The 26,830-nt window shown below is 45.4% G+C and overlaps 1 protein-coding gene across 3 annotated transcripts in view; it reads right to left on the bottom strand.

Moving 5' to 3' along the window:
- The window catches only part of PTPRN2 (protein tyrosine phosphatase receptor type N2), a 1,957,978-nt gene that overhangs the window by 1,557,508 nt on the left and 373,640 nt on the right, over window positions 1-26,830 (bottom strand). Inside the window, exon 1 of one of the 3 annotated variants that reach the window (XM_049861883.1) lies at window positions 20,906-21,142. The exons of the other annotated variants lie outside the window; for them this stretch is intronic. The gene's annotated coding sequence lies outside the window, so the exon portion shown is untranslated. Of the gene's footprint in view, window positions 1-20,905; window positions 21,143-26,830 lie in introns of those variants that run through there. 3 annotated transcript variants of the gene reach the window in all.

Here is a 26,830-nt window from a genome sequence, read left to right as displayed (position 1 = left end):
TCCCATGTATGCATGTTAAATCCCAGGAATGAAGCGTCCAGAACTCTTGAAGCAGGACTTTGAAAAACTTAAGGATAAGAGTGCCCTCTAGTGGTTCTCAGGAGAAGATACCAAGCCCACTGCCACTGGGTTGATCCTGACTTATAGTGACGCTCTGGAGCAGAGTGGAGCTGCCCCATGGGGTACCCAGGGCTGTTGAGTGTGTACAGAGACAGGCTGCTGACCTATGGAAGTCAGACTAATGCAAAGAATTGATAACTTTTGGACTATGATGCTAAATATGTTTCAAGAAAGCCAAAGCACATAGAAAACAAACTAGCAGAGATCAAGATACAAATGGAAGAACAAAATGAAAGACTCAACAAAGAAACCGAAAACATGCAAAAAATAAAAGAGAGAAAACTACTGGAACTGAAGAATAAAGCAACCGAATTAGAACAAGCAAAAGAAACACTCAACGATAGAATTGAACAGACAAAAGACAGACTATATGAACTAGAAGACAAAATAACTGAATTCATCAAGTCTCAAGAGAAACAAGAGAAAAGAACAAAGAAAAGTGAGCAAACTCAAAAGGAAATATGAAATTCAATTAAGAAATCTAAGATTAGAATTATCAGAGTCCCAGAGTGCCATGACAACAATAAAGGCATAGAAACAATTTTCCAAGGGATAATCAGAGAGCATTTCCCAGACCTGAACATAGAACCGAGCCTGCATACAAGAAGCTACACTAACCCTAATCAGAAGACACACAAAAATATTAACTCCACAACAGATGCAAATGAAATTCTTGAAAACCAAAGGCAAGGAGAGAATTCTGAAACCAGTAATAGAAAAAAGCAATATAACATACCAAGGATCTTTCACAATAATCAATGCAGATTTCTCCCCAGAAACTCTAGAGGTCAGAAAACAATGCAGTGACCTACATAAAACACTGAATGAAAACAACTGCCAACCAATAACTCTACCGGCAAAAATGTCATTCAAAAATGAGGGGTAAATTAGGACAATCCCAAACAGAAATTGTGGGAATTTGCCACTACCAGACTAGCTTTGCAAGTATTACTCAAGGGATTAATCCAAATGAAGAGGCAAAGGGCATTAAATAAACACTCATATCTACATGCAGGCAAAAAATGAACAAAGAATAACAGAGAGAGCTCCAAAAATGCAACAACATGGGCAATCATTAGGACCAAGTATATGACATTTTCAGGGAATAAACTTAATAATTAAATCCTGCAAACAATGCAACATCAAGATTGTAAGAAATAAGCACAAAGTAAACTTATCAAATATAGGTTGTATGTTGATGTTAATGAAGATACATCAACAAAAATAGGAAAGGGAGAAGCATATCAAGAATAGATTATGTCAAGGTTGTATATTAATGGTTGTTCATATGTTAAACGTTGTTGCAATTGTAAGTTGTGTAATGTAATACGTGTGACAACCATTAAGAAATCACCAAAAAAAAGTTCAGAAGAAAAGAAGACAGCAAAAAGGCTCATCACAAGAAACCAGCCAAATACAAACTAAAACAGAAAAATCAGAATTAAAAAAAACAAAGAAAAAACAAAACACTAGAAAAGCAAATAGCAAAATGAGTGATATAGGCACTTCACTTTCAGTAATAATCTTAAACGTAAATGATCTACATGCTCCATGCAAAAGGCAGAGAGTGGGAGAATTAAAAAAAAAAAAAATCCATTTTATTTCTGTCTACGTGAAACACACCTTAGGACATAAGGACACAGACTGAAAATAAAAGGATAGAGGAAAATATTCCATGAAACCAGTAAAAAAAAAAAAAAGAGCAGGGGTGGTCATACTGATAACAGATAAACTGGACTTAAAATTAAAATATATTACAAGAGATAAAGAAGGATATTACATAATAATAAAAGGGCCAATCCAGCAAGATATAAAAATTATAAACATATATGCACCTTACAGCAATGTGTAGTGGTTAAAGCGCTCAGCTGTGAACTAAAAGGTCAGCAGTTCAAACCCACCAGCCACTCCTCGGGAGAAAGATATGGCAGTCTGCTTCCATAAAGATTACAGCCTTAGAAACTCTATGAAGCAGTTCTTTCCGATCCCTTAAGGTTGCTATGAGTCAGAATCGACTTGAGGGCAGTGCGGTTTTTGGGTTAACAGCAATGCACCACAATACAGTCTTAGTCATCTAGTGGTGTTATAACAGAAATACTGAAAGTGGATGGCTTTAACAAAGGGAAATTTATTCTCTCACAGTCTAGGAGGCTAGAAGTCTGAATTCGGCGCCAGCTCCAGGGGAAGGCTTTCTCTGTCAGTTCTGGGGAAGGGTCCCTGTTATCACTCTTCCCCAGTCTAGGAGTTTCTCAGTGCAGGGATCCCAGGTCCAAAGGATATGCACTCCAGGCTCTATTTTCTTTTTGTGGTATAAGGTCCCCATGCCTCTTGGCTCATTTCTCTCTTTTATGTCTCAAAAGAGATTAACTCAAAATACAATCTAATCTTGTAGATTTGGTCCTGCCTCTTTAACATAACTGCCTCTAATCCTGCCTCATTAACATCATAGCGGTTTGACTTACAACACCTAGGAATATCACATCAGATGACAAAGTGTTGGACAATCACAGAACAGTGGAAATCATGGCCTTCTCAAGTTGACACACATTTTAGGGGAAAAAATTCAATCCATAACATACATGTAACAAATACTGACTAATATAAAAGGAGAAATAGACAACTCCAAAATAATAGGGGATTTCAATATACCACTTTCAATTACAGACAGAACATCTGAAAAGAAGATCATTAAGGTCATTGAGGACATAAACAAAACCACATAAGCCAATTGGACCTAACAGACATAGAACACTCCACTTGATGTCAAAACAATACATACTCTTCTCCAGTGCACGTGGATCATTCTCCAGAACAGACCATATACTAGGACACAAAATAAGTCTCAACACATTTAAGAAGACTGAAATCATGCAAAGCATCTTCTCTGACCATAATGGTGTGAAGCCAGAAATCAACAACAGGAAAAATAAGGAAATAAATAAATAATAATACACTACTAAAAATCTACTGAGTAATAGAAGAAATCAAAGTAAAATTTAAAAGTTCCTAGAAAAAAAAAATGAAAATGAGAACACAACATATCAAAGCCTTGGGGACACAGCAAAAGGAGTACTCAGAGGGAAATGCACAGCAATAAATGCCTGCATTAAAAAAGAATGATCCAAAATCATTAACCTCAACCAACAACTTCAACAAACAGAAAAAGGAGAGCAAAAGAAGCCAAAAGCTACTAGAAAAAAAGGAAATAATAATGAGAAAGGTAGAAATAAGTGAAATAGAAAAACGAAAGAATCAACAAAACCAAAAGTTGGTTCTTTGAAAAGATCAATAAAATAGACATGCCACTGGCTAGATAGACAAAAGAAAAAAAAATAGAAGAGGTAAATAACCAAATTAAGAAATGAAATTGGTGACATTACAACCAATCCAATAGAGATAAAGATTGTAACTGATTATTACGAAAAATTGTACTTCAACAAATTTGAAAACCTAGATGAAACAGACAAATTCCTAGAAACACACTACCTAACCAAACTAACACAGAGGTAGAAAATTTAAACAGGCCCTTTACAAAAGAAGAGATTGAAGATGTCACTAAAAAAAAAAATAAGAGAGAGAGACTGCCAAAAAAAAAAAAAAAAAAAAGCCCAGAACCTGATGGCCACATTGGAGAATTCCACCAAACACTCAGAAAAGAGCTGACATCAATCCTACTCGATTTCTTCAAAAACACAGAAGATGAAGGAACACTACTGAACTCTTTCTCTGAAGCCAGCATAACTCTGATACATAAACCAGGCAAAGACATCACAAAAAAATAAAATTACAGACCAATATCCCATCCCATATAAATATAGATGCAAAATTTTACAATAAAATTATAATTAGCAGACTTCAGCAACATATCAAAATAATCAGACACCATGAAAAAGTGGGATTCATACCAGGATTACAAGGGTGGTCCAACATTAGAAAATCAGTGTAATCCACCACATAAATAAAGCCAAGGAAAAGAACTATATGATCGTATCAATTGATGCAGACATTTTATAAAATTCAACACCCTTTCCTGATAAAAATTCTCAATAAAACAGGAATAGAAAGGAAATTTCTCAACATAATTAAGGGGACACATGCAAAACCAACAGCCAACATTATACTCAACAGAGAGACGCTGAGAGCCTTCCCTATGAAAACAGGAATGAGACAATGATGTCCATTATCACCACTTTTACTTAACATTGTACTGGAAGTCCTACCCATAGCAGTAAGACAAGAAAGAGAAATAAAAGGTATCCAAATTGAAAAGGGTGAACTAAAACTATCTGTATTTGCAGATGATACAATTCTATACATACCAAAACCAAACCAAACCCAGTGCCATCAAGTCGATTCTGACTCATAGTGACCCCACAGGACAGAGTAGAACACTGCCCCATAGAGTTTCCCAGGAGCGCCTGGCGGATTCGAACTGCCGACCCTTTGGTTAGCACCCATAGCACTTAACCATTACGCCACCAGGGTTTCCGATTCTATACATAGAAGCCCATAAAAATTCTACAGGAAAACTGTTGGAACTAATAGAAGAATTTAGCAATGTTGCTGAGTATAAGAACAACACACAAAAATTAGTTGGGTTCCTCTACACTAATAAAGACTATTCTGAAAAAGAAATCAAGAAAACAATTCATCTCATTGAAGGTCTTCTTTTTCACTGACCCTGTACTTTACCAAGTATGATGTCCTTCTCCAGGGTCTGATGTCTCCTGACAGCACGTCCAAAGTATGTGAGATGCAGTCTCACCATCCTTGCTTCCAAGAAGCATTCTGGTTGTACTTCTTCCAAGGCAGATCGGTTTGTTCTTTCTGCAGTCCATGGTATACTCAATATTCTTCACCAACACCACAATTCAAAGGCACCAATCCTTCTTTGTTCTTCCTTATTCATTGTCCAGCTTTTGCATGCATATGATGCAACTGAAAACACCATGGCTTGGGTCAGGCGCACCTTAGTCCTCAAGGTGACATTTTTGCTTTTTAACACTTTAAAAAGAGATCCCTTGCAGCCAATTTGCCCAACGCAATGCGCCTTTTGATTTCTTGACTGCTGCTTCCATGGGTGTTGATTGTGGATCCAAGGAAAATGAAATCTTTGACAACGTCAATAATGAATATTACTTGTGAGTACTGCACTCCCTTAAAAAATATCATGTAAATGAGACCAAATGATCAACAATTACTCTAAAGATAAGAAGGTGGGCGGCTAGGGGGGCAGGGAGACTAGGTTATTGCAAACAGAACAACCAGAACAGAAATAGCGAGCATGCTGACGCATTGTAAAGAATGCAACCAATACCACTGAACCATATGTGTAAAAATTCTTGAATGAAAACCTGTCTTGCTGTGTATACTTTCATCAAAAATACAAAGAAAATTTTTCTTTAAAGATTAAAAAAGAAAGGAATTACATAATATAAGGGTTTCATCTAGAGCAGTATCTCTCCATCTCGGTTGTATATTAGAATCATCTAAGAATTATATGTATACATATATATGTATATTGGTGTGCAGGCCCTACCTCAAACCAATTACCTCAGACTCTAGGTGATGGGGTCCCAGCTTCCACGTTTTTCCAAAGCTCCTCAGGTGATTCTAGCGTGCAGCCAGATTTGAGAACTACTGAAAGAGTACACGTTAACCCTAAACTCGTGTCTTCCTTATCTCGCTAGACAGTGACAATTTATTTCTACAAAGGGGAAACGACAGGACCTTTAATCATCACAGAAAGAGTCACTTAAATTCATTTGGTTTTTTTAAGACAGGAAAGACACTAATTGGTGTGAGAATAATATGAAGTCAAAGACGTGAGAACACCGAGTGAGGAGACTGATCTTCCAGGTCTGATGTGCTCTGTGCTTCCATCAACTCCACCATCTTGGGTCCTGCACTTCCACCCAGAAAACTCCAATCTGGGCCCCTAGAACTAACTCTTAACTTGGATTCCCTGGAGTTCTGGAGCTCTGGTTCTGAAATAATACATTTTAGAAAAATTCAATGATGGTTGAAGGGGGGGGGATTTTCTTTACCTATTACAGTGACAGAAGTCCTGGTGGCGCAGTGGTTAAGTGCTCAGCTGCTAACCAAAATGTTGTCGGTTCAAACCCACCAGCCACTCTGAGGGATAAAGACGTGGCAGTCTGCTTCATAAAGATTACAGCCTTAGAAACCCTATGGGGCATTTCTGCCCTGTCCTATAGGGTTGCTCTGAGTTGGAATCGACACACCAGCAATGGGTTTTATTAGAGTAACACAAAAATTCAACTAATCAAGGCAAAAAAAATTTTAAATGCAAGTAAAAATTCACAATGTACAGTCAGATTTCATTTTTTTAAATATTCCAACACTTGCACAAAGACAGACAGGATATACATAAAAAATAGTGAAAATAATATGTAGGGGTGATGATATCATTAAAAAAAAAACTCCATTGCCCTCCAGTCAACTCTGATTCATGGCAGCCCTATACGTTACAAAGTAGGACTGAGCTCCATAGGGTTTTCTTCACTGCAATTTTTAGTGAAGCAGGTCACCAGGCCTTTCTTCTGCAGTGCAGCTGGGTGGGATTGAACCGCCACCCTTTCAGTTGGTATCACAGTAACTAGTATTTCCTTCTTTCTGATACTCTAAACTTTTATAACAAAAAGTATCACTATGACAAGAAGATAAAAAAAAACTTGATAAAAATCACTTAATTGGAGCACAGTACCTCCCAAAGTATCTTAAATGTCAATTTTACTGAATACAAATGTGAAACCTTCATGATGAGGGCAGGGAGAGTAGTAGCTATTGAAGGTAATGCAGTGACTGGCTTTATGGATGTTGGCTTTATGAAACGGTTTCAAATCAATCAACAAAAGCCCGTCAGACATACACTAAGACACACTTCTGGTGTCAAAAAACTTGCACGTTGTCTGAAGAGAGAAGGGCTACGTGCGTGAAAAGCTCAACTTCAGTGCATGCACTAAAAACAACAAAAGAAAAGAAAAAACAAGAGCTTTTACAAGGCAGTTCATGATGAATTACTAAATGAGAATTAGAGAAAAGGGGTGCTGTGAGCTCCAAGCAGTAGACATCAGTCACCACCAGGAGATATTTGAGCATATTAGAATGTTGATAACTCAACAGCAGGGCTGGAAGAGAGAGAGAGATTTATCATCTTCAAATGTGCTAACACTCCTAATAAGGGCAAAACATCTTCACAGCCCATTTGCACAACTCATAAGGTGGCATTCACCCTACATACAGCTTCTGACAGGGACACCGTCTGCTTTTCCTGTCTGAGGAACAGAAGCAGGGTATCAGGCTTGGCCTGAGAAAGTTCTACACGTCTCTAGTAGAGCTGTCTTCGTGGCCGCCACCAGACAAAGGCTCCGCTGGCACCGCTGGCACTGCTGCAGAGCTGAGCTCCCCAGAGTACGCTGTCCAGGTCACTGCCTTGACTACTTTCCTTAAGTCAACGTTCTCTTCCTGAGATGGGGCATTTTAACAGCCCATTCCAACAATGCCAGCTTCCAAGGACTCCTATCTCCAGAACAACAGGCAGAGCCTGGGGCTTTGTGGGCTTCTGTTCAGGACCAGGAAGATGTGTTTCAGTGAGTTTTATCCACCTGGTCTCACTTTGGGTTGATGAAGATGGCAACCCAAACTCACACTCACCATTAGGGTTCCTGGGTGTCCTGCCATGCAAACGTTGAGGGCTAAAGAAGGAGGCAGCCACAGAAGTAAAACCTCTCCAAAATATTTAGCTCTGGCTCCAAAGCCATGGCTTGGTCCAGGTGGACTGAGCTCTCCCTAACTAAAACCTCTGAAAAGCTTGCCTTTCAAGAACAGCCTTCCGGAGGAAACATTTTCTTAGCAGCATTATGCCTAACGGGGGATACAAACATCTGATCCTTCCTTCTAATTGCCGGGGTAACAACAAGCAAAATATTTCAAGAAGCTTCCTAATAAATCGGGTTTCACCTACACATTTCTCCCCTACCTGCAAAAAAAAAAAAAAAAAAAAATTATTCCATTTATTTGATTTCAAGTATTTTAAGATTTAATTTTTCTAAACTGAACCAAGCTTGCCTTTTTCTTATTCCTAATAAGTGAAACTTGTCAACTTGGAAAATCTCTCCAACAGGAAAGTAGAAATGCTGTATACTGAGACAATAAATGACAGGATTCACGAGCTATTTGGCTAAAAATCGGGATCCAAAAGGCACCATTTATCACATGAAGGAAGAAACTAGTTATATTTAAAGCACAGTTGAGGGAATTGTTGCTGGCTTCTTCTCAGACCCTCCTTAGAGTTACTCTCACTGACGATTATTTAACATCTCTGAAACTCGGTTTCATCTTCCCAGCGTGTGCTCTGTGCCACATGGCTTACATAGCTTACCACAGGGTTACCACAAGCTTACTGCAGGGTTACACACAGGCTTACTGCAGGGTTACACACAGGGTTACTGCAGGCTTACCGCAGGCTTACACACAGGGTTACCACAGGGTTACACACAGGGTTACCACAGGGTTACACACAGGGTTACACACAGGGTTACACACAGGGTTACACACAGGGTTACCGCAGGCTTACCGCAGGGTTACACACAGGGTTACCACAGGGTTACACACAGGGTTACCGCAGGGTTATACACAGGGTTACCGCAGGGTTACACACAGGGTTGGACACAGGGTTACCGCAGGCTTACACACAGGGTTACTGCAGGGTTGCCGCAGGTTCACACACAGGGTTACCACAGGGTTACTGCAGGGTTACGTGCAGGCTTACCACAGGGTTACACACAGGGTTATCGCAGGGTTACACACAGGGTTGGACACAGGGTTACCACAGGGTTACCGCAGGCTTACACACAGGGTTACCGCAGGCTTACACACAGGGTTACCGCAGGCTTACACACAGGGTTACCGCAGGCTTACACACAGGGTTACCGCAGGGTTACCACAGGGTTACCACGTGGTTCTACGATCGCATTCTGAGGAATCTACCCAAATGAGCTGAAAAGTTATGTTCACATAAAAACCTGCACAGCTTTATTTATAACTGCCAAAATGAGAAGCAACCACAACATCCATCAATAGGGGAATGGATAAATAAGCTGGGTACATCCATACAATGCAGTATTATTCAGTGATAGAAAGAGATACACTATCAAGTTACTGAAAGACATGGAGCAACCCTAAACGCATATTGCTAAGTGAAAGAAGCCAGTCTAAAAAAGCTGTGTACTATGTGATTCCCCACATGACATTCTGGAGAAGACAAATATATAGAAACGTAAAAAAAATCAGTGGTTGTCAGGGGCTCAAGGGAGGTGGGGAGAGATGAACAGGTAGTGCCCAGGGCATTTTTAGGGCAGTGAAACAACTCCATACAATATTGTAGTGAACACATAACACTATGCATTTGTCAGAATCTGTAGGCATGTACAGCACAGAGAGTGAAGCCTGATGCCAAAGCTGCACGTTAGTTGATGGTCATGGCTCAGGACTGGCTCACCAGCTGTAACAAATGCGCTACAGCAACATTGCTGTTGCTAGGAGCCAGGGAGTCTGCTCTGACTCACAGCTGACCTACATAGCACGGGAATGTAAGACGCAACCACAGGAGAGACTGTGAGGGGTACGTGGGATTCTCTACGCACGCTGCACAATTTTTCTGTAAACTCTAAAAAAGTCTTTTTTTTTTTAAGTAGCATTCTTGCCCACAGTCCTACTGAATAAGCAGCTGACTACATTCCAACCTTAGGCTCCCTGATCACCTTTCTGTGCTTAGAATAACGTCCCTGATACTCTGTGTCTTATTTCAGGTTTGTGTCTTAACTAGTTTTGTTTCTGCTGTCTTTAGAACTGGTCAGACCAGTAACTTGAGGCAAATTATTTAACTTCTCTGTGCCGCTATTCCCTCAAATATAAAATGGGAAAAATGTTACAAATATGAAACATGACAAGGCTTGCAGGACTGGCTGTTGTTTCTGTTATCTGCTGTGGAGTCGGCCCTACTCGTGATGATCCCACGCACAGTGAGACACAATGGAACAAAATACTTTTGTGCTGCACAGGGTTTTCACTGGCTGATTTTCAGAAGTAGGTTTCCAGGCCTTTCTTCCTAGTCCATCTTAGTCTGAAGCTCTGCCAAACCTGTTCAGCATCACAGCAACACATAAACCTGACAGGTGGCTGCACAAGAGGTGCACTGGCCAGAATCGAACCCTGGTCTCCTGCATGAAAGGCAAGAATGCTATCACCGAGCCACATATGCCCCTGTCTATAGCTGTCAGTGAAAACCAAATAAAGCCGTATGTCCTCAGGCCATAAGCAAGAGGCCCTAAAGTGAGAATTGACAAGAGAGAAAATATCCTACTTCCGAGGAGGTTAGACTTTGGGCAAGCCCAGCCCTCTGGGTCCTAGGCCTGAATTCAAAATTAAAGTAAAACCCCACACGCAGTCCGAATGGAGAATCACCCCAGGTTCAGCTCTGAAAGTCTATTTTCATGACTCAATAAAACCATAATATTTTAAGCATTGTATTTTTTTTTTTTATTGTGAGTAGACTAAGGAATGAATTCCCTATCCTGTCTAGTAGATTCTGACTCACAGCGACCCCATGGGTGTCAGAGTAGAACTGTGTTCCATAGGGTTTTCATTGGCTGCTTTTCCAGAAGTAGATTGCCAGGCCTTTTTTCAGAGGTGCCTCTGCGTGGACTTGAATCTCCAACCTTTTGGTTATCAGTGAGTGCTCAACCATTTGCATCACCCAGGGACTCCATTTGGAGGTCTTCAAAAGAGTAAAATCAAGAAGCTTTCTCCCACAATATTTAACGACTCAAATGTTTTAGGAGTATATTTGCATATTTTCTTAAAACTCTTGATGGTTTTAGGAGTCAAAAATAGGAAAGTAACATGCAGACCAAGTGAATGATAAATGCACAACCCTGGCAGAGACGATTTTACTCGTTAAGTTACACTGACATCTGGTGGCCTTCAGTGTTAGAGAAGAAACGCTCTCCAATGCCGTCACCTAAAGCACGTGTGTACAATATCAGCAAAACAATAGGGAGCTGTAAGAACACCTGTGTGTATGCCCTTTTACTTCAATAACTAAAAGAATAAAGCATGATTTCCCTCTTCTTTGGCCAAACCTTAAAGGGCAGCTTAGTTTTATCCTGGTGGCTACTAACGGAAAGGTCGGTGGTTCAAACCCACCAGCCACTCCACACGAGAAAGATGTAGCAGTCTGCTTTGTAAGGATTTACAGCCTTGGAAACCCTGTGGGGCAGTTCTACCCTTTCTCACAGAGTCACTATGAGTCGCAATTGACTCAATGGCAATGGAGGTTATTTTATCCACAGGAGAATTTTTCAAAAATATTTTTAAAAAAGAAAAGGAAAAAGGATACCTAGTCACAGCTGGGCCTCTACCCAGGAGACATCTCCCCTTCTGTGAAAATTGTGCAAATAGAAAGCGGTGCCAAATACTCATTAGCATCTTCATAGAAAGCACCCTCTATTCTCTTGAGGCAGTTAAATCAGTAGGAGGTAGATACTCATTACTTGTTTCTGAAAGATGATATTTATCACTAAGTGTGTCACAAAATCAGATTAATAAAATGGGTAATTCAGTGGGTTCAGAAAAAGTCCAAACGATCTGAAAAGGTAACTTACACAATATAAAGTGCTTCCGCTGTGTTTGCAGGAATATGCTTAAACATAAGACCAACTCTTTGCAACTTGACTGTGATAATAACTGTAAGTCGTGGGAGTAACAAAGGGGCCATGTCTTGGTTATCTAAAAAAACTCGTTAAACCCGTTGCTGTCGAGTCGATTCCGGACAGAGTAGAACTGCCCCATAGAGTTTCCAAGGAGCGCATGCTGGATTTGAACTGCCGACCTTCTGGTTAGCAGCCATAGCACTTAACCACTATGCCACCAGGGTTTCAAGTATCTAGTATCTACTAGTATCTAGTATCTAATTATCTAGTGCTGTTATAACAGAAATACCACAAGTGGATGGCTTTAACAAAGAAAAATTTATTCTCTCACAGTCTAGTAGGCTACAAGTCCAAATCCAGGGCGTCAGCTCCAGGGAAGCCTTTCTCTCTCTGTTGGCTCTGAAGGAAGGTCCTTGTTATCAATCTTGCTCTGGTCTAGGAGCTTCTCAGTGCAGGAACCTTGGGTCCAAAGGATGCGAACTATTCCTGGTGCTGCTTTCTTGGTGGTATGAGGTCCTCCTCTCTCTGCTCATTTCCCTTTCCTTTTATCTCTTGTAAGATAAAAGGTGATGTAGGCCATACCCCAGGGAAACTCCCTTTACTGGATCTGGGATGTGACCTGAGTAAGGGTGTGTCTTAGGCTGAGTATTCTAGAGAAGCAAAACCAGTGAAGCATATAAATATATATAGAAAGAGATTTATATCAGGGAAACAGCTCACGCAATTGTAGAGGCTGGAATGTCCAAAGTCCATGGATCAGGATAGAGGCTTCTCTTGATTCACCTAGCCACAGAGGCTGGCGAAACCAAGATTGGCAGGTTAGAGAGCAGGGCTTCTGCTCACAGGCTGTGAAGATCGATGAATTCCAAGATCTGCACATAAGCTAATAGCTGAAGTCCCAAAAATCAGAGGTCAAATGAACAGGAGGCAGCCGCAGCACCCAGAGTGAGCAAAAAAGCCAGAATGCCTGCTTATATTCGCATGTAGGCCACACCCCCATGGAAACTCCTTCTCAACTGACTGGCTAGTCATAGCAGATTCCATCATAGGAGTGATCACATATAAACACTGAGAATCATGGCCCAGCCAAGTTGACACACAATCTTAACCATCACCCTACCCTAATCCTCTTTAACATAACTTAATCTTGCCTCATTAACCAGAGGCAGAGATTAGGATTTACGACACATAGGAAAATTATATCAAACACAAAATAGAGGACAACTACAGAATACTGGGAATCATGGCCTAACCAAGCTGACACATATTTGGGGGGGACACAATTCAATCCATGACAGGGTCTGATCAAAATGTTCCTTTTCCCTCCTTCAACACAGGTCAAACATATTTGATATAGAATACCGCTATCTTAAGTGCAGGCTTTACCCTAGTCATGTTTGTATTTGTTTGCTTGTCCCTCCCAATTAATACCAACCACAACTTGAAACTGTTGCCACAAACACTGCTTTAAAAGATACAAAATTAATCTCCATATTTCCCACCCATTCTAGTTATAACTTTGTTGTTGTTGTTGTTGTTATTAGGTGCGTGGAGTTGGCTCTGACTCATAGTGACCCCAACATATAACAGGACAAAACGTTGGCTGGTCCTGCACCATCCTTCACAATCGTTGCTATGTTTGAGCCCATTGTTGCAGCCACTGTATCCACCCATCTCATTGAGGGTCTCTTTCTTTTTGGCTGATGTTCTACTTTACCAGGCATGATGTCTTTCTTTAGCGATTGGTTCCTCCTGATGACATGTCTAAAGAAAATCTCACCATCCTTACTTCTAATAGCATTCTGGCTATACTTCCTACAAGACAGGTTTGTTTGTTCTTCTCGTAGTCCATGGTATGTTCAGTATTCTTTGCCAACACCACAATTTGAATGTGTCAATTCTTTGGTCTTCCTTTCACATTGTCCAGGTTTCATGGGCATATGAGGCAATTGAAAACATCATGGTTGAATTAGGTGCACCTGAGTTATCAAAGTGACATCATTGCTTTTTAAGATTTTAAAGACGTCTTTTGCAGCAGATTTGCCCAAGGCAATATGTCATTTGATTTCTTGACTGCTGCTTCCATGGACATTGATTGTTTATCTAAGAAGAATGAAATCCTTGACAACTTCAATTTTTTTGCTATTTATCATGATATTGTTTCTTGGTCTAGCTGTAAGGATTTTTGTTTTCTTTATACTCAGATGTAATCCATACTGAATGCTGTAGTCTTTTACCTTCATCAGTAAGTGCTTCAAGTTGTCTTTTGGCAAGCAAGGTTGTGTCATCTGCGTATTGCAGGTTGTTAATGAGTCTTCTTCCAATCCTAATACTGTGTTCTTCTTCATATAGCGCAGTGTCTTTTTTATTTAGTCCTGCTATAACAGGAATACTACAAGTGATTGGCTTTAATAAACAGAATTTTATTCTCTCACAGTTTAGAAGAAGTCCAAATTCAGGGTGCCAGCTCTGGGGAAGGCTTTCTCTGTTGACTCCGAGGGAAGGTCCTTGTCTCTCTTCAACATCTGTGGGCCTGGCGTTTCGTGGAGATTTACATGTGTCTTGGCATCAATTTTCCTGAGTCTTGGGGTTTGTAGTACAGGGACCCAAGGTCCAAAATATGAACTCTGCCCCTGGCTCTTCTTACTTCATGGTAGTGAGGTCCCTCACCTCTCTGCTTACTTCTCTCTCCTCTTACCTCTTGTAAGATAAAGGCGTGACACAAGCAAGGGTGTGAAATGAGTAAGGGAGTGACTTGATGGGGGTAATGGCATGAGTTGAATAAGGCTGTAACTCGACTTGCCCCCTTTAATAATGGCATGACTCAAAATACACCCCACACTAATCCTGCCTCATTAACATATAGAGGATTTACAACATATCACGACGTGGAGGATAATTAGATCACAAAATGGAAAACCACACAATACTGGGAATCATGGTGGCACAGCCAAGTTGACACATATTTTGGGGGGACACAATTTAACCTATAATACCCAGCTTCTCAGATTATTAGTTCAGAATATAGATTGAATAAGTAGGATGAAAGTATACAACCCTGATGCATGCCTTTTCTAGTTCTGAAACCATGCACTATCCCCTTGTTCTGTTCTAACAAATGTCTCTTGATCCATGTGTAGGTTCCACACGAGCATAATAAAGTGTTCTGGAATTCCCATTCTTCACAATGTAATCCATAATTTGTTATGATCCACACAGTCAATAAAACACAAGTAAACATCTTTCTGGTATTCTCTGCTTTCAGCCCGGATCCACCTAACATCAGCAGTGATCTCCCTGGCTCCACGTCCTCTTCTGAATCCAGCTTGAACTTCTGGCAGTTCCCTGTGAATGCAGCCATTTTTGAATTATCTTCAGCAAAATTTTGCTAGCACGTGGTATTAATTATGTTGTTCAACAATTTTCTCATTCTGTTTGATCGTCTTTCTTTGTAATGGGTCTTCAGGCACAGCCACCACCTGTCTGTCAGTAGAGCCTCGTGTGTTGTTTTGCTGCTGAACAGATTTCAGCAGAGCTTCCAGACTAAGACGGACTGGGAAGAAAAACCTGGCAATCTACTTCCAAAAATAAACCAGTGAAAACCCTATGAGTCACAACAGCCTGATCCCCAGTGGATCACTGGGACGGCACAGGACTGGGCAATAATAACTTTACTCTCCTTAATTAAAAAAAAAAAATCAAAAGGTTATCACCCATAATTTCATCACTGCCCCCTCACCACTAATTGACCAGACACTAAGCTAAATTCTTGACATACATGGTCTAATTTAATTCCCATAATTCCCTGGAGGTTAAATTTTTTTATTCATGATTCCCATTTTACAGATAAACAAATGGACTCTCAGGGACATAAAATGAGGGGTCCAATATTTCCTTTCCAGCCCTACTGAAAACTTTCACTTTCCTGACCTTCCTGCTGTGGCCCCAGGTTTGGCACATGCTGTTCTCTGCTCCTCAGAAACTCTCCTTTCAGACCCTCCTCTTCTGTCTCCTTCTACTCATCCTGCAGGCTGGGTAGAGCTTGCGTCCTCCAAGAAGCTTTCCTGACTACCCCTCTCAACACTGCTCCCCTCTGGTTAGCTGTGGCTCCTTCCGATCACAGTCAGGGCCCCTGTGTGCACCCTCAGCATGGTGGTGGAACGGCCCGGTCACTTTCAATAGCCCCCACTAGACAGCAACCACCTCAGTGACAGACGCCAGGGCTGTCTGGTTCACCATTGTCACCACAGAGACCAACACATTACCTGACACCTCAGAGGCATTTTAAAATGAGCAGACACTGTAAACACCAAAGGCTTTCATTTTTCCTCTGTAGCCTCCTAATGTTACTGATGAAAATTTTTATTTTCATACTGATATGATTACATTCCCATTGCCTTTTAAGACTTGATCTGACCCCACCTACACTTATTACTACACTTGGGTTTGTGCATCTTCAACCAGTAGAGATGATAGTAAGCACAGTTACAAGAAGAACCTGAAGGAAAGAGTGAGCCAAACGGAACTCTACTGAAGACTAACTTTAGCAGGGACAGCCAGGAGCAGCCCAAAGCTGGTTCTTGGTGAGAACATGCTTCTGGACCAGAGAGGCAGGTATTTCTCTCTCCACACACCCTACTGGCCCAAGCTCGCATTCAGTAGGAAATCCTTAATTGGAATTGACACTCACTACAGCTATGGTGGCAATTGGTAACATAGCCATAATTGGGTTTAAGAAGGGATTCCTCTACACATAGCTTGCAGAGTATTAAAAGGGAGGCTTGTAGAAAATGAGAGATCCTATAGGACTTACCAGTCAAGACTAGATGCTGGAAGCAACCTCCCCTGCCTGTATTTAAGGCCAGCCCTGGATCCGATAGCAGGGATTACACGGCGAGGTGTGTGTAGTAATGTGCAGTGAGCCAGGGGAGTGCAGAGCCTGCCCAGAGCTAGTCCTTCTCCTACCACAACTGCATGGTTGGCTGCTGGGGACCCAGGCTGGGGGTGGTACCCCTGGAGTCTCCAGCTGCATCTTCACATCTAAGTAAAAGCCAAGCCCTGTGGCAACCATAGCTTCTAAAAAAATGACCAGGGCGACGCTGGCAAAAACCTAAAAACCCACCTGTCCTGGACATAAAGTATACATAAGTGGGGAAGGAGATGATTTCCTGGCCCCTCTCAGAAAGGGCATCTGACCACTTAGGAACAGGCACGTCACTCTTGTAGGCAGAGAAAAAGTTTTGTACAGCAGTCTATGCCACTCCATTTTTAAGTACTATCCCCACCTATGTTAGCAGGATTCACTGCCAAGTAGCCAAAATCATTACTTGTTGGGAGGTATGGAGTTATATATTAGCCCCATGTAATAAACCTATAAAGGATCTTTGGAATTTCTTCAAAAGAAAGGAAGAGGGCATGGGGTCAGAAGGCCCCATCTCTTAATCTGACTCTGCCACAAATCAGCAGCTGGACCTTATGAGGTCCACTCTCTAGTCGGGTTAAGTGGGGACTGAACTAGACCAGAATGGACAGTGTCTGCCACAGGTATGGCCACTTCCCCTCAGCCTCCCATCAGTCACTCTGTCATCACGGTAGAAGCCTTTCCAACACCCACAGCCAAGTGACCACTAACAACGTACCAGAATTGGTGGGAAATGCTCACCCTTAGAACATGTATTTACCAAGGCACTTGCAAATGTAACCATGTGAAGAGTCTATCAATGCCAAGGAGGAAACAGGTGGTTTACCCCCATTTAAAAAAAAAAAAAAATTTAAAAGTCAGGCAGGTTTTGTGAAGATGCTCCCTGATGCTTTTTCCCATATATGTGAAAATGCCTCAAGAGGACAGTGGGTTAAAACAGGTAAAAATCGGGTCGACCATAATGAAGAATTTAGAAGCATCCAAGGGATGACTCCCTGATGGGAGCCAGAGGGAAGGTCAAGGAAATTCCCTGGAGGGCTCTAAGAATAGGTAACCATCTGTCTGGCTTGCCTTCAACCTCACCTGCCTGAGGGTGGGGCTGGGTCATGTGATCGCTCAAGAGCCCTCTGTACCCTGTGCTTGGAGAAGAACAGGTGCCCTTACAGACCATACGGGCATTTGGAACATTTCCTGCAGACTCTGAGGAGTATTTTAAGAACTGAAGTAAAGAGCTGAGAAAAATGTGTTGACATCGCCTGTCAAAAGCTCCAGTTTAAAAAGAAGAAAAGCTTGTGTGTTTCTGAGTGGATTCCATGCACTTGCTTTCCAAAGCTTCCTGAAACTTGAGAAACTGTGAAACAGGAACAAGTGGTTTCCACCCGCTCCTGTGGCTCATTTATTCTTCATTCTTCAGGCAGCACTGACTCAGCTCCCAGGTCAGGAGCCTCATCTGCATCACAAAGGAAAGATTCTTGCCAGAATTTCTCCTTCAGTATCTTCCAGGGGCAGCAAGCAAAACTGGAGCGCACTTGCTGATAACTTCCAAACTCCTTGGAAACCTTACCTCTCTAACACCCTTTAAGAAAAAGACAGCTAATTTCTGAGTCACCTCCCCAGAGCCCACTCCACCCTAACGTATCATGCCGGGGCACACTGACAGCCACAAGATCTCTCTTCTCTTTCCCCATTGCCTGAATATGTCTCACAAGTTTAGTGCAGAAGCAGAATGGATTGGACAACAGCTATGCCTGGTCTTCAAGAAAGTATCTAAAATGCCGAGGTTCAACTTCAGCATTGAAACGTTGGTAGTCACTGTCATCGGTCAACAGAATCCAATTCTCCTCTCCTTCTGGGCACATGCTCTACTCCTTGGCAATTCTGACACTAGGCAAGATACAGCTCTGGCCAATAAATACGAGCACAAGGGTGTCAAGCTTGTAGTTCTCCAGACTCTCACTTCTGGCTTGGCAATGGAGGCGGCTGCAGGTCCTATATGGTGGCTACGAGATGATGAAGCCAACCTCATCACTGGAACACTGGGTCCCCAAGTGACAGTGTGACACAAAGTTCCCAGATGACCCACATGTGACACATAATGTGCGTGAAAACTTAACTCTGTGGTGTTGTGCCATTGAGATGTTGCAGGCTGTTACTGCAGGACCACCAAGCCTGTCCCGATTAATACAGGAACATCTCCTTAAGGCCAGTCTCATCCTCACTAGCATCAACTCCTCAAGAGGAAGACCACATTTTTTACTAGTTTCCCCAGCATGTAGCAGAATCCTTTCACAAAGGCGACACTCGGTAAACACTTGGGAGCTAATGATTAACCAGTGTAACACATATGTAGCGCAAGCTGAACACGCACAATATGACCAAAACCCAACTTTATTTTTGCTTCCCATAGTTTCTTTGAACTTTTTTTGATGAGGGTCATCTTTCCTTACATCTGTATAAAGATGTTTTTGTTATTGTTATCTGCCATCAAGTCAACCCGTGACTCATGGTAACCCCATGAACAATGGGAGTAAAGTGACTCATGGTAACCCCACAAACAATGGGCGTAAACATGGCCCAGTCCTGTGCCATCCCCATAATCAGCTGCAGATCAGACCATTGCGATCCATAAGGTTTTCATCTGATTTTCAGGAGCAGATCACCGGGCCTTTCTTCCTAGTCAGTCTCAGTCTGGAAGCTCCACTGAAGCCTGTTCGGTATCATAGCAACACACGACCCCCCAAGGACAGATGGGTGGTAGCCAGGGCCGGATTACCCAATTAGCAAGGTATGCATGGGCTTACTTGTGCGTATTTACTAATCTGTAGTGAACAGCTTCACGTGGTTTCACCACATCAAATATGTGGTGAAAAACAAGTGGAATTCTTCACTACAGATTAGTAGGTAAACGCAAGTAAGGCCCTGCATACTTTACTTCATGTGAGCCGGTGAGTGCCTCAATTACTGGCTAATCCTCCCCTGGCTGGTGGCTGTATATGGGGTGCTATGGCCAGGAATTGAACCTGGGTCTCCTGCATAGAAGGTGAGAATTCTACCACTGAACTGCCACTGCCCTCACTATACAAAGTGGTCACCCTTAAATAATAAAAAGATTGGCAGTCACGTGCCCCATATCAGTGCTTCTCTAGGCTATTGGTCTCTTGTGACTACTTCTTCAGCCTCTGAGCACATTCTACTGAGGTCCCCACACCCTTCCAGGTACCCCTGTGGAACTATTCCCCAAACAGTGACATCGCTCCCTTCCATGTGACCCATATTTGTTCCCTAAGAAACCATCCCTGCCTGGACCAGCTTTGGAGGTCAGGCCCACCCCAGGAGGCAGCTCCCTCATGGTGCCCACAAAAGCAGCGACAGGCCCTATCCTTCCCCCTAAGGCTCCTTGGCAAGGGTTAGTCCTCAGGCCACAGGCAGGCACCAGTAAAAATCTCAAAATGTTCTGAGTGGCCCCTCCAAGCCCCCGCTGCTTGGGTTAGAAGGCAGAATTTCCCCAGTCTTCTCCCAAGATTGGGAGGGACTGAGTTCTGCAACTGCTCTCACAAAACAAACCACTCCCCAGTCCCCACACCCCACTATTCTCTCTGGGCCCTCCTTGAATGCTCTTACATAGGCTGAGAGTTTCAAGAGTCATAAGACAAACTCTCCAGGTCATTTCCTTCGTAAATCTGCACCCAGGAGGGCCTGTCACTCATTACCTGTGATATCTCCATCTCATCCTGGTCGCTACAGTACATGGGTTTCTCTTTTCTATATGGCCTGTCTTATCCTGGATTTGTAGTTCTGCCAAGATGATTTGCTAGGCCACAATCTTGCAAAGGGATTGGATAGTTCACTATGCAACTGTCCAAGGTGCACGAAACCCTTGAAGGGATTGGTCAATTATTAAGCAAATAAGGTGTCTGTAGCCTACTGAGGAGATTGATCAGTTTGTGGTCTTGGTGGGAAGAGTAGGCTTATAAAAGGGCTAATCCCAAAGAGTTTGGGGGGGGGACCTCATTACCATCAAGAAGAAGAGCCTGGAGTAGAGCCCATCTTTGGACCCAGGGTCCCTGCGCTGAGAACATGGCTGGTGTCAGAATTGGTAAAAAGGTTGGAGGGTGGAGGGATATCTGACCTGCAGCTCACAGGAGGCAGCTTTGGGCTGATGGTGACCCTCCTCCACCTCGTGAAGTCAGTAACTTCTACCACGGCTCAGTTACAGCTCCTCAGTGACTACTGTGGCAGAAAGAGAACAAGCCTAACATCCTGCTATGCTACAAGGTTTGCTTTGTTTTCTGGCTGGTTGTTTTTTTTCATTTTGTTTTGCTTCTAAAGGCGAGTTGTTTCTTTTCAGATACCTAGGCATGTTGCCAGGCACGTAGTAAGTGCTCAGTACATGTGTGTGCCTGATGTAGGAATAACGTCAAAAGCAAGAAGACATAAGAGAGGACATTATACTGCACACACACACACACATATCACTATCACCTGCCCCAGACCCAGTCCCTCCTGGCTGCCACACACACCCAGCTTTGATACAGCCGTCCCTCATCTCCATCAGGAATGTCCCTGATCATTGCAAGTCTCCTAATCTTGTTCCCCAGGACTATAAACCACTCCAGTGAGCTCTGGACCCTGGTGATGGTGGATGAAGATCATTCTGGAAGGCCTGACACCAAGCTGGGGATGTGCAGGGGCGGGGACAGCAAGGCGGGCATGAGCAGGGGCGGGGAGAGCAAGGTGGGGGCGAGCAGGGGCGGGGACAGCAAGGTGGGAGCGGGCAGGGTCGGGGACAGCAAGACGGGCAGGAGCAGGGGTGGGACAGCAAGGCGGGCGCGAGCAGGGGCGGGGACAGCAAGGTGGGAGCGGGCAGGGGCGGGGACAGCAAGGTGGGAGCGGGCAGGGTCGGGGACAGCAAGACGGGCAGGAGCAGGGGCGGGACAGCAAGGCGGGCGCGAGCAGGGGCGGGACAGCAAGGCGGGAGCGGGCAGGGGCGGGGACAGCAAGGTGGGAGCGGGCAGGGGCGGGGACAGCAAGGTGGGCATGAGCAGGGGCTGGGACAGTAAGATGGCGCGGGCAGGGGCGGGGACAGCAAGGTGGGCATGAGCAGGGCCGGGGACAGCAAGGCGGGCGGGAGCAGGGGCGGGGACAGCACGGTGGGCGGGAGCAGGGGCAGGACAGCAAGGCGGGCGCGAGCAGGGGCGGGGACAGCAAGGCGGGCGCGAGCAGGGGCGGGGACAGCAAGGTGGGAGCGGGCAGGGGCTGGGACAGTAAGATGGCGCGGGCAGGGGCGGGGACAGCAAGGTGGGCATGAGCAGGGGCTGGGACAGTAAAATGGCGCGGGCAGGGGCGGGGACAGCAAGGTGGGCATGAGCAGGGGCGGGGACAGCAAGGCGGGCGGGAGCAGGGGCGGGGACTGCAAGGCGGGCGCGAGCGGGGCTGGGACAGCAAGGTGGGCGGGAGCAGGGGCTGGGACAGCAAGGTGGGCGGGAGCAGGGGCTGGGACAGCAAGGCGGGCGGGAGCAGGGGCGGGGACAGCAAGGCGGGCGGGAGCAGGGGCGGGGACTGCAAGGCGGGCGCGAGCAGGGGCTGGGACAGTAAGGTGGCGCGGGCAGGGGCGGAGACAGTAAGGTGGCGCGGGCAGGGGCGGGGACAGTAAGGTGGCGCGGGCAGGGGCGGGGACAGTAAGGTGGCGCGGGCAGGGGCTGGGACAGCAAGGTGGGCGGGAACAGGGGCGGGGACAGCAAGGCGGGCGGGAGCAGGGGCGGGGACAGCAAGGTGGGCGGGAGCAGGGGCGGGGACAGCAAGGTGGGTGGGAGCAGGGGCGGGGACAGTAAGGTGGTGCGGGCAGGTGCGGGGACAGTAAGGTGGCGCGGGCAGGGGCTGGGACAGCAAGGCGGGCGGGAGCAGGGGCGGGGACAGCAAGGTGGGCACGAGCAGGGGCTGGGACAGTAAGATGGCGCGGGCAGGGGCGGGGACAGCAAGGCGGGCGCGAGCAGGTGCGGGGACAGCAAGGTGGGCGGGAGCAGGGGCGGGGACTGCAAGGCGGGCGCGAGCAGGGGCGGGGACAGCAAGGTGGGCGGGAGCAGGGGCGGGGACTGCAAGGTGGGCATGAGAAGGGGCTGGGACAGTAAGGTGGGCGGGAGCAGGGGCGGGGACAGTAAGGTGGCGCGGGCAGGGGTTGGGACAGCAAGGTGGGCGGGAGCAGGGGCTGGGACAGCAAGGTGGGCACGAGCAAGGGCTGGGTCAGCAAGGTGGGCGGCAGCAGGGGCGGGGACAGCAAGGTGGGCGGGAGCAGGGGCGGGGACTGCAAGGTGGGCATGAGAAGGGGCTGGGACAGTAAGGTGGGGCGGGCAGGGGCGGGGACTGCAAGGCGGGCATGAGAAGGGGCTGGGACAGCAAGGCGGGCGTGAGCAGGGGCAGGAACAGCAAGGTGGGCACGACCAGGGGCTGGGTCAGCAAGGTGGGCGGGAGCAGGGGCGGGGACAGCAAGGTGGGCATGAGCAGGGGCTGGGACAGCAAAGTGGGCGTGAGCAAGGGCAGGGACAGCAAGGTGGGCACGAGCAGGGGCTGGGTCAGCAAGGTGGGCGTGAGCAAGGGCAGGGACAGCAAGGTGGGCACGAGCAGGGGCTGGGTCAGCAAGGTGGGCGGGAGCAGGGGCGGGGACAGCAAGGTGGGCGGGAGCAGGGGCTGGGACAGCAAGGCGGGCGGGAGCAGGGGCGGGGACTGCAAGGCGGGCGGGAGCAGGGGCGGGGACTGCAAGGTGGGCATGAGAAGGGGCTGGGACAGTAAGGTGGCGCGGGCAGGGGCGGGGACAGCAAGGTGGGCGGGAGCAGGGGCGGGGACTGCAAGGTGGGCGGGAGCAGGGGCGGGGACAGCAAGGTGGGCACGAGCAGGGGCGGGACAACAAGGCGGGCGCGGGCAGGGGCGGGGACAGCAAGGTGGGCGGGAGCAGGGGTGGGGACAGCAAGGTGGGAGCGGGCAGGGGCGGGGACAGCAAGGTGGGCATGAGCAGGGGCTGGGACAGCAAGGCGGGCGGGAGCAGGGGCGGGGACAGCAAGGGGGGAGCGGGCAGGGGCGGGGAGAGCAAGGTGGGCATGAGCAGGGGCTGGGACAGCAAGGTGGGCGGGAGCAGGGGCGGGGACAGTAAGGTGGCGCGGGCAGGGGTTGGGACAGCAAGGTGGGCGGGAGCAGGGGCTGGGACAGCAAGGCAGGCGCGAGCAGGGGCGGGGACAGCAAGGTGGGCGCCAGCAGGGGCTGGGACAGCAAGGCAGGCGCGAGCAGGGGCGGGACAACAAGGTCGGGGCTAGCAGGGCAGGCCAGGGGTCCTTCCCCAGGCCAGGAAGCACTGAGAAGCCGTCGTCTAACACAACTCTTTCGTTCTTAAGCATAAAGAAGCCTGCCTGTGTCCTGCTGTGATCTTAGTCTTCCTCAGTGGGCTTTAGTTTTTCGTATATTTTGTTGTCCAAAACTTTCACAGGATTGTTTAATATTTAAAGAGCATGCGTCTCCCTAAGAGAACTCTTTCATTGGCGTCTTAAGGAGATTTCTTAATTTTTCTTTTCTTAATTTGTTTACTTAAATTAGTGATAATCTTAAAATGTACTATGTCTATCTACACAGAAAGCCTGAGCTATCACTCAGAAAGCAGATAGCAATGTTGATTTGCACACTTTGGGTCTAGTAAAGAAATATAAATGTAACCTGCATAATACCTTCATCTCAGAATCATTATAATTCCACTAAGCAAAGTCCGGAATTAACAGGTCCTGGGAATCTTAATTTTGTAATTATCTCTTAATGCCACTGTAAAATAACTGCTAGTGTAGGCCCTAGACATCAGCAACCATTAGCGTATTGCCTGGTAATGAAATTCCCTATATCCAGTGGTAGAAAGCGCATTATTTTTTTTAAAAATAGAGTATTTCTTACACCAGGCTAGTAGATGCCGGGTTGCTTACCCTTTAAAGAACCACGGAATCAATGAATCACAGATGAGAATCAGCAGTCCAACTCCACATCTCAGAGAGGGGGGCGTGCTCAAGGTCCACCTGCTACAGGTAGAGCTGATTCCCAACTGGTGACAGTGATTGCACAGACAAGTCCCACATGTCTCTCTCAAGGTGCTTCTGCTAGTTTCAATCCAAAGCATCACTGCTCACCAACCTAGGAGTCCAGGCTACCTGAAAACACATTACTGGTTTCAATCCTATTCCAAGAAAAAGTCTGGGTGTGCCTTAGGAACACATATCCATGGGTTCCCCTCCCAGCTTCTAAGAGGAAATTTTCCCTGACTGACAATGGCACAGGTTACAAGATGATATTATAATTTATTTAGTTTCCTTACCTATTCAAAGTCCCTGGGTAGCTGCTAACCAAAAGGTTGGCGGTTCCGGTCCACCCAGAGGCACCTCAGAAGAAAGGACTGGTGATCTCCTTCCAAAAGCTCAGCTCCTGAAGACCACAGGGAGCACAGCTCTGCCCTGACACACACAGGGGCACCACAAGTCGAGGCAGGCCCTACCGCAACCATTTTATCTATTCAAAACACTCTTTTTTTCAAATTAGGAAATTCAGGTACTCAATCAATTACAGTCAACGTGGGTGAAAACTTCATCATACTAGTCTTAAATTTCCTACCTCCAGGAGTCCTCAGGTGCCAATTTCTTAGAGATCAGAGTACAGCTCTTGGGAGGCAGTACAGCCTAGAGTTAAGAGTATGGGCTCTGGATTCAAATTTTGACTCCTGACTGCCTGGGTGACCTTGGGTAAATTACATAAGCTTCCCGCCTCAGGCTCTTCGTCTATAGCAAGAGGATAATGGTCCGTATCTCGGAGGCTTTTGTGAGGATGAAATGAAATGAGGCCTGTGTAGACAGTGGGCAGACAGAGTCAGCGTCCAATAAATGACCGCTATTATCACCTGTACCTCACATCATTCTCACCAGGACGGCTCTATTGCCTCTCTCCAGAGAGCAAGATTTTATTTTCTAATTTCAACCTAGTAGATGTGATGATTAGAGACCTATGAGAAACATCTACACCAAGAAAGGCAAATTTTGAACTCAAGTTCAAAACTCTTTGCATTTTGTTTGTAATAAGATGTACAGGGCTATAAGAAAAGGAAAGATAATTTATACTGTGTGTTTAAATTTCCTATACAATTCCATTAGGAGTCCTGGTGGCGCAGTGGTTAAGAGCTCGGCTGCTAACCAAAAGGTCAGTCGGCAGTTCAAATCCACTGGCCGTTCCTTGGAAACCCTATGGGGCAGTTCTACTCTGCCCTATAGGGTTGCTGTGAGTCAGAACTCACTCGACAACACCAAACAACAATACAACTCACTTACCATCTGGACTCACATACAAATAAATAAACATTATCATTAAGTCTCAAAAAATAAATAGACCTAACATAGTAACTAACTTGCTAACTGCTCTTCCCAACTAGGAAATGGTCACTGTTCATTCTGGACATAGAGTTAATAAATGAACTGGGATTCATCTTCTAGCCTTTTCCAATATAATCCAGTTGCCATTGCGTCAACTCCAAGTCACCGCAACTCCTGTGTCAGAGTAGAACTGTGCTCCACAGGTTTTTAAGGCTGATTTGGGGGAAATAGATTGCCAGGCCTTTCTTCTGAGGTACCTCTGGGTAGACTCGAACCTCCAACCTTTTGGTTAGCAGCTGAGCACGTTAACCATTTGCACCACCTGGGGACTTCTTTTCCAATATACCTTCCCAGAACACGACAAAGACTCAGGAACTCTCTGAAAGAAATCCACAATAGATGGTCTCCATGGTTACCTCAGGTAAACAAGCTAATGTGTGTGTGTTGTGTACAATAATATATATATATATATATTTTTTTTTTTAAGAAAGCACTGTGGGAAGACTTCTATGGGTCAGAGATAAGTTACCAGTTAAGAACCCTAGACAGCTCATTTAAGGCCACTGAGCCTCAGTTTACCTTTAAAATTGGGAAAGGTTACGAGTCTTGCCGGGTTCTTGGGAAGATTACCTGAGCTAACACCCTGGATGACACGGTCCAAGCACTTGGCA

This window comes from Elephas maximus, chromosome 20 (assembly GCF_024166365.1).
Source record: "Elephas maximus indicus isolate mEleMax1 chromosome 20, mEleMax1 primary haplotype, whole genome shotgun sequence".
NCBI lineage: Eukaryota > Metazoa > Chordata > Mammalia > Proboscidea > Elephantidae > Elephas > Elephas maximus.
This window is presented reverse-complemented; position numbering and strand designations above follow the sequence as displayed.